Source organism: Typopeltis vanoorti, chromosome 13, assembly GCF_054136105.1.
Source record: "Typopeltis vanoorti isolate ZY-2024b chromosome 13, IOZ_Tvanoo_1.0, whole genome shotgun sequence".
NCBI classification, from domain to species: Eukaryota; Metazoa; Arthropoda; class Arachnida; order Uropygi; family Thelyphonidae; genus Typopeltis; species Typopeltis vanoorti.
This window is the reverse complement of record NC_143561.1, coordinates 57,757,201-57,770,630: the sequence shown is the minus strand read 5'-3', so window position 1 is coordinate 57,770,630 and position 13,430 is coordinate 57,757,201. Positions and strand designations below refer to the sequence as shown.

Sequence of the window (13,430 nt, the reverse complement as noted above, 5' to 3'; positions counted from 1 at the left end):
AGGAGAGTCAGTTCAGTTTTTCCATTTGCCATACCACAGTCCCATAGTTTTATGTGAATTTAGTTCGGGTCCTGAAGCTGCTTGGTATTGTGACTGGTATACTGTTTGTATGTTATAGAAATCATAGAGACAGATTGCACATTATTGACATGCAGGTAAGCATTGAGAAAGAAGAAATCTGTTAGCATTTTTCTTCATGTTAACAGAGTCACTTGAGTGGTAACTGTGGAAATAATTGTAGACAAGATACAGAGCTGAAACATTGCGCCTGTGAGATAGAGTTGGGAGTGAATCTGTAAGAGAAGAGTCATCTGCGAGCTGAATTGTTTCCTTCTGGACAGCATCAAGAATTTTCAGGGATGTTTTAAATGCACCACCTAAAATGTATGAACAGTATCTAAGGATGGACAGAATTTGGATTGGACTAATACTATATCCTATACCAATAGTAGCTGAGTGTGTATAAAATGGCATCTTAAACAAAAAAGAATGCCTAGTTTTTTAGAGACCAAAGAAACTACTGTTTATGCTAGGAGATGTAGGTAAATGTCAGTCCAAGGAGAGAAATCTGATGCTGTTTGGTAATTTGTGTATTATTGAGGATAATGGGTAGGCAAGCTCAGATGCCTTTTGTGAGAGGAAAAGACAAGACAGTTTGGTGGCATTGCAGGGTACCAGATTATCCTTTACTGTTGAAAGATGCTATGGAAGTTAATGTTTAAGGAACTGGTTGCAGATGATCTAAGCTTGGAATGTCTGAGCATTGCATGGTTGGTCAAATGAGTAGGATGAATGGAGAATATTAACATCAGCAATGCTGTGAATAGCATTAGCTGTGAATGACCAGAGAGAGAGAACAGGTAGACCAAAGGAAGGAGTGTTTTGCACCCTAGACATCTTTGGTGCTTTTGATAGTCACTTACTGACACCGCAGAGATCTTCAAAAGCACTGGAGATGTCTTGGGTGGCAGTGCATGTCGAGTGGTGAGTAATGTAGGGTAAGTGATCAGCTATGGATCTGGACTTGTGAATTCCGTACTGGTGGTTACTGATTAATTGCTAAGTAGTGGAGAAGTTGACTGTTGTTAATTTTCTCTATTATTCTGGAAAGAATTGATGTGATGGTGATTGGTCAGGAGTTAAATAGCAAACTTCTGTCTCCCTTGTTTGGAATAGGTTGGATATATGTTTGCTTCCATGTGTTAGGATAAGTGCCAGATACGCACACAAGAAGTTGAAGAGATAAAGGAGTTGCGCTCCAGAGTAGCTCTGGAGCGCAACTGGAGAGATGCCATTGGGACCAGAAGATAATTTAGTGTCCAAATGATTTAGTATCTTTTTATGTCTTTTTGCCAAAATATGACAGGGTGCATATAGTTCTCACTTACCAGCATGGAAAAAGGATATTTGTGTTCATCTATACATGAATTGAGGAAAAGAATGATGCCAGGAGGTTAGTTTTTATCTTTGAATATGCTGTAACAGTGGTGCCATCTGGGTGAGAGAGGCAGAAGCTGCATCCAGTGGCCTTTGCAAGGGACCAGAAGGTGTGGCTTCATTTGTACAGGAGGCAAGTTTTCTGCTGTTGGCCTTTATGATGTCACATTTAGATCTTTGATTTATTTTATTGCATGACGTACCCCACCTTCATGCTCATTACAGGCTGAGTGTGAAAATGGGGTTCTTGATGCAAGTCACTTGCAGTAAGCTGAGTTGTTTCTTCAGCTACTTTGGTACACTTTCTGTTGAACCAGGGACTGGAAAGTGATCGAGAATTGTTGGAAAAAATTTTCAGACCCAAATGCTTTATTCTCATCTTCATCACAAGTAAAAGAAAACAATAGCATCTTATCACAAGAATCATATTACATGAACAGTGGTAATAAAACCAGTTTGCAAATAATCTTCGGTGATGACAGGATGCATCACATGAGAAATTATAATATTCTTTATAATGTTAAAAGTGTTTTGCAGAAAGATTCTCAAAGCTCAAGTTAATCAACCCATGATATCGATATGCAGTAGGTTTGTTTATTAACCTTTCATGGTAGGATTCGCATAAATATATATGTATATAATTTCACTGATTTACATTCCCTTTTGCATTGCTTTGATTTATAAATCATAAGTGAATTAATTCTCTTTCTAAATCTGACTGCTTAATCACAGTTTAACAAATTTTTATATAATGGTTTTGGAACAGCCCATCTGAGTTTTATTTTTAATGGCAAATATTACTCAACAACTAGTGAATGGAACAAAATGAAATCATTCTTGAAATTTATAAGAAAAATTCATTTGGCATAAAAAATAAAAAAACTGCAGTTGAACAAGAAGTAGTCAGAAATTTTTAATAGAGGTTATTGCAGAAAAGCTTTAACCACTCTTTCTGTTTTTATTCATATATAGCAGTGATATTTTGGTATTAATACTGTAATATCATGATATTGATAATTTAGATAACATCATCATCATCAAATTCCTGCCATGTACCCTCAAGGGGTGTACAGGATATGACAGTACTACATGAAAAAATTACGTCATTACTAACTTCCTATCTACAATTTTCCTCCAAATCAGTCTGTTACTTGTCAAGACTCCAACATTATCAGATCTTATATTTCTATCCTCTAAGGCACTTTGTACCATATCAATCCACCTATATCTTGGTCTTCCTCTGGGTCGTTTTCCTGCCAACTGGCAGAGAACACTTGTTTTGCTAATCTTTCCTCTCCCATTCTATTTAAGTGACTATACCACCTGAGATTAGCTCTGCTAACGCATTCCTGGATGCTGACAATGTCAAGTTCTATCCTAATATCCTCATTTTTAATATGATATTGCCATTGATGCCATCTGTTCACGCCTCTAATCTTTCTCAGGACTCTCATATCTGCGGTCTCTAGTCTTTGGTCAAGTGTTTTACTTCTGACCCAGCTCTCAGATCCATAAGTTAAAACTGGTTTGAACACTGTCTTGTATACAGCTAATTTAGTGTTCCGACTAATTTCTCTCTTATTCCATATGAATTTATTCAATTGACTTCCCACCATACCAGCTTTGCTGATTCTGTTGTCTATTTCTATATTTAATTTACCATCTTCAGTAAAAATCGTGCCTAAGTAGCTGAAATGTTTTACTTGTTCCACAGGTTCTCCATTCACAACAAAGTTGACATTTTCAGTGATTCTGCCTATTTTCATTGTCTTTGTCTTTTTATTGCTGTCCTTCATACCATATCTATTACAACAGCTATTCAATTTAGTCAGAGAATCTTGCAGACTTGTAGCGGATTTATTTAGAAGTATAACATCATCCGCATAAAACAAAGAGCTGACATTAACATCTCCAATTTTGATATCAGGTTTAATACCACTTTCCTTCATAATGTGATCCATATAGATAATGAATAACAGAGGGGATAATGTACATCCTTGTCTCACACCAGATTTAACATTAAACCATCTTCCTGTACTTCCTTCAATTCTAACTGCTGACTTACAACTCAAATAAAGACTAAGTATTGCTTGATATAATGCCCCATTGACACCATATAACTGTAGCATATTGAATAGCTTCTCTCTTGGCACCTTGTCATATGCCTTTTCCAAATCGACAAAACTTAAATACAGATCTTTGTTATATTCCCATGCTTTCTCGACTATTTGTCGTAAAGTGAAGATCTGATACTGACAGCCTCTATTTGGCCTGAATCCAGCTTGTTCTTCACCAAGCTTTTCTTCCTTCTTTCTTCCTTTTCTTTCTTCCTCTAGTCACCGACTAGAGGAAATTTTTCTAAGCCTTTTTTCGACTGGTTCCCGGGTTAGTCGATATCTGGCACGGGCAAGCAGGTTTTTCCTCCCGGAAACTCGGGTTTTTCATCCTGTAAACTCAAGAAAATCGACCGTAGAACCCACATTATTTCAGACATTAAATATATTGTGTTAGGGTTAGGGACCACGAGATGGCGGCACATTTGAGCCGTCTCTCTTCACTGTGAACCGCTTAATTTGTGATAGCCTTAGACCATCTATCTCTGATTGGTACCAGTGGAGATTGAACTACCCACTCAGTCTCCAAAAGTTAGACAGGGCTAAATGGCCTCGCCTACTCCCCGCATACGGGAATGTAAAGGTGTTAGCTGATTTTTTTTTTACGATTATTGAGGATTTACTAGCCATTTCCAGCAAAAAAAAAAAAAAGATGAAGCCGCAGCTATCGTAGCCACAGCAAGAAACGCCGGAGAACTAGGGAAAGATCGCATAGACCGATTAATCAGAATTTTTGTTATTTCATGCAGATGGAAGGACAGTCGTATGACTACAGCAACATAAAGTCACGAGCCTATTACGCATAGCCACAACAATGGAATGCAGTCCACCTGAGTATGGATACCAACCAATTATGCTGATTCGCGTTCACCATCTATCCTGATTGTAATGGATATATTTGATAAAATAGTGCTTAATGTTGTAGGGCGTTGAGCAGGAAGAATTACAGTCTCTGGTCTTTGGGAAAGTGTTTTACTTCTGACCCAGCTCTTAAATCCATAAGTTAAAACTGGTTTGAACACTATCTTGTATATACAGCTAATTTAGTGTTCCGACTAATTTCTCTCTTATTCCATATAAATTTATTCAGTTGACTTCCTACCATACCAGCTTTGTTGATTCTGTTGTCTATTTCCGCATTTAATTTACTATCTTCGCTAAAAATCGTGCCTACGTAGCTGAAATGTTTTACTTGTTCTCCATTCATGTTCTCCATTTACAACGCAGTTGACATTTTCAACGATTCTGCCTATTTTCATTGTCTTCATCTTTTTATTGCTGACCTTCATACCATATCTATTACAACAGTTATTCAGTTTAGTCAGGGAATCTTGCAAACTTGTAGCGGATTTATTTAGAAGTATAATACGTCTGCATAAAGCAAAGAGCATACATTGACATCTCCAATTCTGATATCATGTTTAATAACACTTTCCTTCATAATGTGATCCATATAGATAATGAATAACAGAGGGGATAATGTACATCCTTGTCTCACACCAGATTTAACATTAAACCATCTTCCTGTACTTCCTTAAATTCTAACTGCTGACTTACAACTCAAATAAAGACTAAGTATTGCTTGATAAAATGCCCCATTGACACCATATAACTGCAGCGTATTGAATAGCTTCTCTCTTGGCACCTTGTCATATGCCTTTTCCAAATTGACAAAACTTAAATACAGATCTTTGTTATATTCCTGTGATTTCACAACTATTTGTCGTAAAGTGAAGATCTGATCCTGACAGTCTTTATTTGACCTGAATTCATCTTGTTCTTCGCCAAGCTTTTCTTCGACAATTCTTCTCAACCGTTTCTCAAGTATACTTGCATAAATCTTGCCAGGAACACTCAGTAGGGAAATACCTCTGTAATTCTCACATTCAGTTTTATTTCCCTTTTTATATCTGGGTACTATGAGAGCTTTACTCCAATCATCGGGAATTTGTCCCTCTGTCCAGGCTTTATGAACTATGCAGTGCAGCCACTGTAAGACTTTTATACCACCATACTTCAGCATTTCTGGTCAAATATCATCTACTCCTGCTGCCTTTCCACATTTCAAGCCTTTGATGGCTTTTTCTACTTCAAGTATGGATATGTATTCCTGACTGCATGCCTGGTCAGTGTTTTTTATCACTGTGCTGTCATCACTGCTTGTTTCATTTAGCAGTTTTTCAAAGTATTTACTCCATACTTCAAGGATATCTTTTTCTCCTGTTTTCATGTCACCTTTATCATCTCTAACTCCTTTTACAGCACTCTTTCCTCCATTCCTAAGCTTCTTCAACACCCTCCAGAATATTTTGCCACCTTCTTGATGTTTATTTTCTGTATTCTTGCCAAAGTCCTCCCATGACTTTTGTTTAGCTAGTTTTACACACTGTTTAGCTTTCTTACATTTGTCTTTGTATTCTGTAAGAGTAAAAGCTGACTTATTTGCCAGGAACTTTTGATATGCTTTCTTCTTTTCCTTCACTGCCTCTTTAACTTCCTGTGTCCACCAGGGAGTTCTGATTTTTTTATCCTTGCACACAACCTCACCACATGCCTCTCTGGCAGAATCAATCAATGTTTCCTTCAAAGTTTGCCACTGAATCTCCAAGGTTTGATTCCTGTTCTCATACTCTTTCATTTTCTTTTCAATAATCTTTCTGCATTTTAGTCTACAGTTCACATCTGAGAGCTGCTCAACTTTTATTCGCTTTAAAACTTTCTTACATGTTATTCTTTTCAATATGAAATTCAATTTTATCCTGCTCAAGACTAAATAGTGATCACTTCCAATTTCAAATCCTCTGTACACGCTGGTGTCCTGCACCAGGGAGAAAACATCACTATCAACAATAACAGTCAATGAGACTTTTCTTATTCCTAGCCTCTTCTCTCCATATGAATTTGTGCACATATTTATGTTGGAACACGGTGTTAGTAATAACCAGTCCGTGTCCTGAGCAGAAATCCAACAGATATTTGCCATTATTATTAGCTTTGCTCTTTTCTCCAAATTTTCCCAAAATATTTTTGTATGTCTCGCAATCATTCCCTACTCTGCTATTTAGATCCCCAACAAGGGCCAACTTTTCCTTTTTCATTGTGTCAGTTGCTTTTTCTAAAGCGTCAAAAAATTCCTCCACTTCTACCTTAGTAGAACCTTCTGTGGGACCATAGGCACAAATAAGTCTCATTGTCCAGTTCCCCATTCTCATATTTCCCACATTACTCTACTTGAGACTGACTGTCATTCAAGAAAATTAGCCTCGTATTTTGTGTTGAATACTATGTCTACTTTTTCCTTTCCTTATTTGTCATTACCTGAATATAACATTTTGTATTTATTGCTCAGAAAGTTCTCACCAGTCTTGGTCTTTTTTGTTTCAGTCACCCCTATTATGTCGATCTGGTACTTATCTAATTCCTCGGCTAGCTCCATTTCTTTGCCATTCAGGCTTCTTACGTTGATAGTACTGATCTTTAATTCTCGTGATGTTGAGTTGGGGTTTGTTTTCAGATTTGTTCCAGTAGCTGACTTTTCGCTGTTCGCCCTGGTTCCCTGGCGAAAACAATGTGGGCCTTGTTTAATCGGGCTACGCCCCAGCCGGCATGAAATTTTGTCATGTTGTACCATCATTTTTTATTTTGGTTTAACCAATAAGAATACAATTTGGTCGGCTAAATCCCAAATTGCCAGCCCATCCTTGTTCGTTCAGTATCAAAGTAGATACCCAACAGGGTGCACCACGAGGATGTGAAGATTGGACATTAGGTCAGAAGCCCTGGTCGGTTCTCTACATTCCTTTAAAGGCTATGTGGAGGTCTCCTCTCAGTTATACAGCTTTAAATGCAGATTCTAATTTTTTTTTTTAATTTAAAGATTATCAAATAATTAGCAGAAAATAATTTAAATGCATTAAGCAATAAATATATGGAAATTTACATTTATTAATGTTCAATTTCAAAAAAATAAAATAAAAAGCTCTCCCAACTGATTCAATACTGTATTACAAAGTAAGAGAAGATATCTTGTATATGTATAGTGCCTTGAAGTTCTTTCTACCATCTGCTAGGTAAGTTTTTCCATTCAAATTTTTGAAAAATTATGTTTGAAGTAGTAAGTACTGATGAGAAATACAGTACATCATCACTGTATTTTTTTATATATTCTCTCTCTCGCTCTGCCCCTACAATTAGTTTTCAGTTGTTTTATTTTAATTTTTAATGGTACCTGTGGCATAACGATCAACTAGAAAAAACAGTAATAAACTATAATGAAACTGCACAAATATTTTGTACTGAAATTAACAGTACATCATCAGTGTGCAAAACAATGAGCAATTCAGAGAAACTGGAATACAAGGTAAATACAACAATCAGTTTACCATTGAAATAGTTGTCACATGCTAGAAAAATTATATTCAAAAAAATTATTAATATTTAAATAAACTATTTTTGATATTTACTTAAAATGAGAATCTTCAAAATGTATGGGGGAAAGACAATCATCCAGATTTGGCCAGTGTAAAAGATCCTCTCAACTTTCTTTGATGAGACTTCATGTTTAACACTGTTTCTATAGAGAAGATGAGTTTCATTCCATGGGATTGGTATTGATACTGATGCTATGCTGTGCAAACCAGATATTGAGGTTTCAGGCATTCGGTATGGTATTAATGTTTGCTTTTGTTTTCTTTCACGGAATGGTTTGTCTGTCCAAAGTATGTTAAATTGTATTCACAAGGAATCTGATAACAGCTAAAAACAGAGATGGCAGTTTTTCTTTTGTAGATGGTAAGAAATGAGAAATTTTGTTGATAGGAAAATGTGTGGGATTAAGATGAATCTTCTTCAAAATTCTGCCAATAGGTTCATAGATACTAGTAAAATATACTAGTACACCCTGCAGTCTAGCAAAGATTCCTGGGGTGTTGGAATGTAGGAGTCAATTATCCATTGGATTTGACAAGAGTTGTATCCTTTGATTCCATTAAAGTTTTGATAGTGAGAAGCTTTTGTTGTAAGCCTACGAAGAACAAACATCATGCACTTTATTAATTAATAACTTGACAACGCCATTTTTTTAGGTGTGATGAGGAGACTGGTGTATATACAGGGTGTTCGGGATAAATTTGACAGTTTCGTAAGGAAAAAGAAAATCTTCTTTGTATCTATTAAATTTAATGAATTGACAAAAAAACATTACAGGCAGAGTTAATTACAATACTATCAACAAGATTTACTCAAAATAACCACCATTAGCATCGATCACAGCTTCAATTCTGCTTCGGAACCTCGAACAAGCTGATGCTACAGTCTCCCTGGGAAGGGCCGCAAAAACTGTTTTAATTTTATCCATTAACTGGGCTTTTGTATTACTGGAAGTGCGATTGGTGTCTTTTTCAACTGCGCCCCATACAAAATAATCCATGGGGTTAAGGTCTGGGGAGTTTGGAGGCCAAACATTTGGACTGGTGAAGTCGTAGAAATTTTCAGACAACCATTTTTGACTTTTCCCAGAGGTGTGGCAAGGGGCCGAATCCTGCTGCCATACATACGGCCTACCATTGGCTACCCTTGTTATCCAGGGCTTGACTACAGTTAGCAACTCCACGAACAAAGCCCGAATTCCAATGCCAGGGTTCTTCAACACCTGTTCCTGCAGATTTGCGAGGAATTCTGCTGTACGAACGCAATCAGATCGTCTGCTAGGGATCTTTCTTCTTGCTACATCCTCGTAGTCACCATTGCAAGTCTCTAGTTCATGCCTGATTGTTTTTACTGTATTCAGGGAGCATTGGGCAGCAGTCGTAATATCCTTATTTTGATGGCGGGCACGAATCATCATGATACAAGTTATTCTCTTCCATGATTCAGGTGGGTTCCAGCTATCCATCCTTTCTGACATCTTGTATATGAATGAAGAAGGGTCCAAACTTTTAAATGAAGAGAAGTGTGTGTTAATACATGTAACTTACGGAAAAATATAATTAATTATAAATATGTCAAATTTATCCCGAACACCCTGTATATATCTGCCAGTAAAAGTAAGTTTCGAATAAACACTGGTTGCCAAAGATGCACGTAAGAAGGGTAAACAACCGGCACTTTCTTCTTCCGTGACTAACTAAATATGTGGGTGAAGGCTCTTGATCCGATGTCATTTTCAGAGTGAGGACAGGTGGCAGGCAAAACACCGGCAGGTGGCAGGCGAGATTACAAATACAAAAAGAGGGTTGAGGATGAGTGATTGAATATTTGTGCAATTTCATTTCTTTTTTACTGTGTTTATTATGTTTTTTTTTTTTTTTCAGTTGTTAGTAGTTTTGTATGTTGTCCAAAAACCAGAAAATAATCCATAATGCTACAACCATTTTTAATTTGCATGGATGCCCTTCTTCTGTTAACTGTATCTTGTTTTCAAATATCTTGAACTCTTTTCATATGTACTTGTTAGTAAAAATAAATATGCATTTAAAAATAATAAAAAAAAGACTTTCTTTATTCAGGAAACATTTTGTTTTGCAATTTCACTCAGTAAAATATCCAGAAGCTAAAGTTTGTGGCATATGGGATTTTCCATCTGACTTTACAATTCATCTACAATCTATTGTGTTTCATAGTTTTTTTTTTAATTATTTTTTTATAGCACTTATCATATTTCTCTTACAAGAAGATGGGAAGTGCAAAAGAATCAAATCACAACATATTTTCCTCTCTGTACTAATACAAACAGCACTGATTATTATGTGTATAGGCACTACACATTATAACAAAATGAACTTAAAGCATATCAAATATAAAGTGTACAGTATCAATAAAGGAAACAGCAATAAGCAACAGCTTGATAACTTAGCCTGGTGGAACTATTTCTAATGCAACATCTTTATATTTTTCCTTACTAGATCATTGTGTTCTGTTGCTATTTGATAGATACTCATATTAGACAAAACTGTCCCTCCTTTATTTTTAGCTTTCCTATAGTGTTAACCTATTAACTATATCTGGTTTTACATAGATTCAGCAAAATCAATTATATATATATTAACCCCACACATGAGAAGTTACAAAACCTGTAGCACATCATTGCTGAGTGTGGGTGGGTAAGGAGGGCGAAAAGAATCCATTGATGTGTTTCTTGAACAGCTGAAGGTTGTTGTACTTGTGTAAAACAGTGTGAAGAATTCTGTCTAATGGATAGAGGTAGGCAGGATAAAAGAATACAAGAAGTTGATGAGAATGAGGGAACCAGTTCATCAGAACAGTTTTTGTGAAAATACCTCTAGAACATGCAGAAACAGAATGTCAGTGAGAAAGTGAATGGAATGATTTGAAAGGGAAGCGGTCATGACTTTATTTATTTTTTTGGTCACTCACAATAAGTTGTAAATCTGTAGTGTGTTAGTACCACAGTGGTGTGAGGGTTTTTCTTATTTTTTATATTTTTTATTTTATACATAGTCTAGAAACTCCACTTTAGAGATCAAATGTGGAATGGTTTTTTTTTACTACTTTAAGCCTCCAATAAACAGGACAATGTAATGAAAATTATCTTATGCCATGTAATGAAAATCATCTCCTACCTAAACAAAGTTGCAAGCATCTGTGCTCATGGCAGGATTCATACTTTCAGATTGTTGATTGGAGAACAGAAAAGTTACCTACTTTGCCAACTAGGCCAGAAGATTTGCTAACCAGATTATTCTTTTCAGACCATATCAAGTATTTAAAGAGATTGTTGTTACACCATCCCAAAGACTTATGGATTTGTATAGGGTTAGCAGCCGTAAAAGTAGTTAAAGCAGTTGATTGGTATAATCTAGTTGGTAACAGCTAGTGGCAGATAAATACTTCAGTTTTTTGAAAAGAAGAGATAAGAAACTATTAATTTTTTTTATATACCTACCACTCACAAATGGTTCTAAACATGTAGTACACTGTTTCTTGTTTTATTTTTTACATATTCTGGAAATCCTGTTCTAGAGATCAAACTTGGAACTCTTTCAATTCACTTCAGGTCTCCAACAAGCAGAGTAGTTGTGGTCTAAAACTGGACAATAAAATTCATCTCTCACTTAAAAAATATTCATAAACATCCATGTGTATAAAGTAGGATTTTAACCCACCCACAACTTATTGGTTAAAAGAGTGGAGATGAATCCACTTGTCCAACCAAGCCAGTAGATCAATTGCATCAGTATTATATAATTCTAAAACACGGATTGTTTTGTTATTTAATTTCTTTTTTTAAAATCAGCATCCAACAGTAGGTTCAAATCACACTCCTGATATGGATGTTTGAATATCATTTGATGGCAGGTGAATTTCATTGTCCAGCATGAGACCACCACCACCACCCTTCTTGAAGTGTCCTGAAAAAAAAAAGTTTCATGTTTGGTTGAGAGAAAGCATAGCTCCTGGATTACCTGGCCCTTAGCCTATCCACAGTACTAAGTACTAATGGGCTGTAGGTTTACAACCTTTCATGGGGGAGGATTCACATAAAATAGTAATAATTAAATATTTGCAGATCAATTGCCAATGTAAAACTCTGGGGTAAAAAGGATAATAGTGACACTTAGTGCTATAATTATTTCATTTGCCAGAGATGTTGAAGCACCACTGTTGCAAGAAGCAGAGCTGAAATAAGCTTGGTGGTGGTCTCATGCTGGACAGATGAAATTGCTTATTGGAAAGGGTGTGGGAAGCAGTAGCTTTTTTCTTTTTTAACTTCTGTGTTGCATTGTTTCCTCATAATGGATAAATGTTGAAAGAAAACCTGAACAAGAATATATTATTCTTGAATAATATGTTCAAGTGAAGCAACTATCAGGGCTAGTTTCTATATGCGTGCATGAAATTGCATGCTCAGGTCAACCAATTCAACAAAGGATGTTTTATGAAACAATATACTGTATGTTACTGATTTTTTAAGAAATATGTCAGAGGAGAAAAATCTCATTTTACAGTATGCTTATCAAGAATCATAAACAGTTTAGAATGTCTGAATTGAAATTTATAATCTTAAAATTAAGAGCTCAGAATTTATTTATTATTCTGTTGTGTTATACTAAAGTTGTTACCTAACAATATTACATAGCTATTGGTCCACAGTAATGTGTGTGTAGAATAAATAAAAACTTACTCATGAACTTGCTGATGTTCGTTCACTGCACAGTCTGATACTGATATAGAAACATGATTCTACAGATAATGTCTAAAAATCCAATTATCTAGCAAATACCATTATTACAAACTGCCAGAAAATCTGACCAAACCGCTGGAAACACTGGTATTCTAAAATATATTCACTATAACAAACTATTCATCAGTAATGAACTATTTCTGTGGTTTATTCCTACTAGTTTGCTGTAGTAAGAGTCGACTGTAGATTTATTTTGAAATATTTGAATCTTTTTTACGTGAGATACTAACTGGTATAAATACCAGTTAGTATCTTTTGCCTATTAAACATGGTCCCAAAACTATTTATAGTTGTGGGACCATGTTTAATAAGAAAAAAAAAAAAAAAAAGGAGAAATACTTGGTTTAATAGGATCTTCTGCCAAGGACATGATATCAAATAATATCACTACTTGATATCAGGAAGCTTTATGCAGCACAGTTATTAAATTTCATAATGTAATGTCAATAATTATTGAAGAGCTGAAATTAGACACTCAGTATCGAACAAAATATATGAATACAAAAAAAAAATGTATTGTGAACATATTGAAAGGACAAAGAAGTCGAGGACAACTAAGTAAAGATGAAATAGTACAGGAATGATGTACTGGGCCAAAATCCCTGAAAAGAGGAGAATGATGTAATGATATGTGCTCTTGGACATTTTCTGTTTGCTTATTTAACATTCATTGAGAC

The 13,430-nt window shown here is 35.6% G+C and overlaps 2 protein-coding genes across 2 annotated transcripts in view; both read left to right on the top strand.

Moving 5' to 3' along the window:
• Positions 1–10,403, top strand: part of LOC150100187 (heterogeneous nuclear ribonucleoprotein A1-like) — a 203,991-nt gene extending 193,588 nt beyond the window's left edge. Inside the window, exon 11 of the transcript XR_016549263.1 lies at positions 10,198–10,403. The gene's annotated coding sequence lies outside the window, so the exon portion shown is untranslated. The remainder of the gene's footprint in view (positions 1–10,197) is intronic.
• Positions 1–13,430, top strand: part of LOC150100184 (uncharacterized) — a 251,258-nt gene that overhangs the window by 5,994 nt on the left and 231,834 nt on the right. The window lies entirely within an intron of this gene.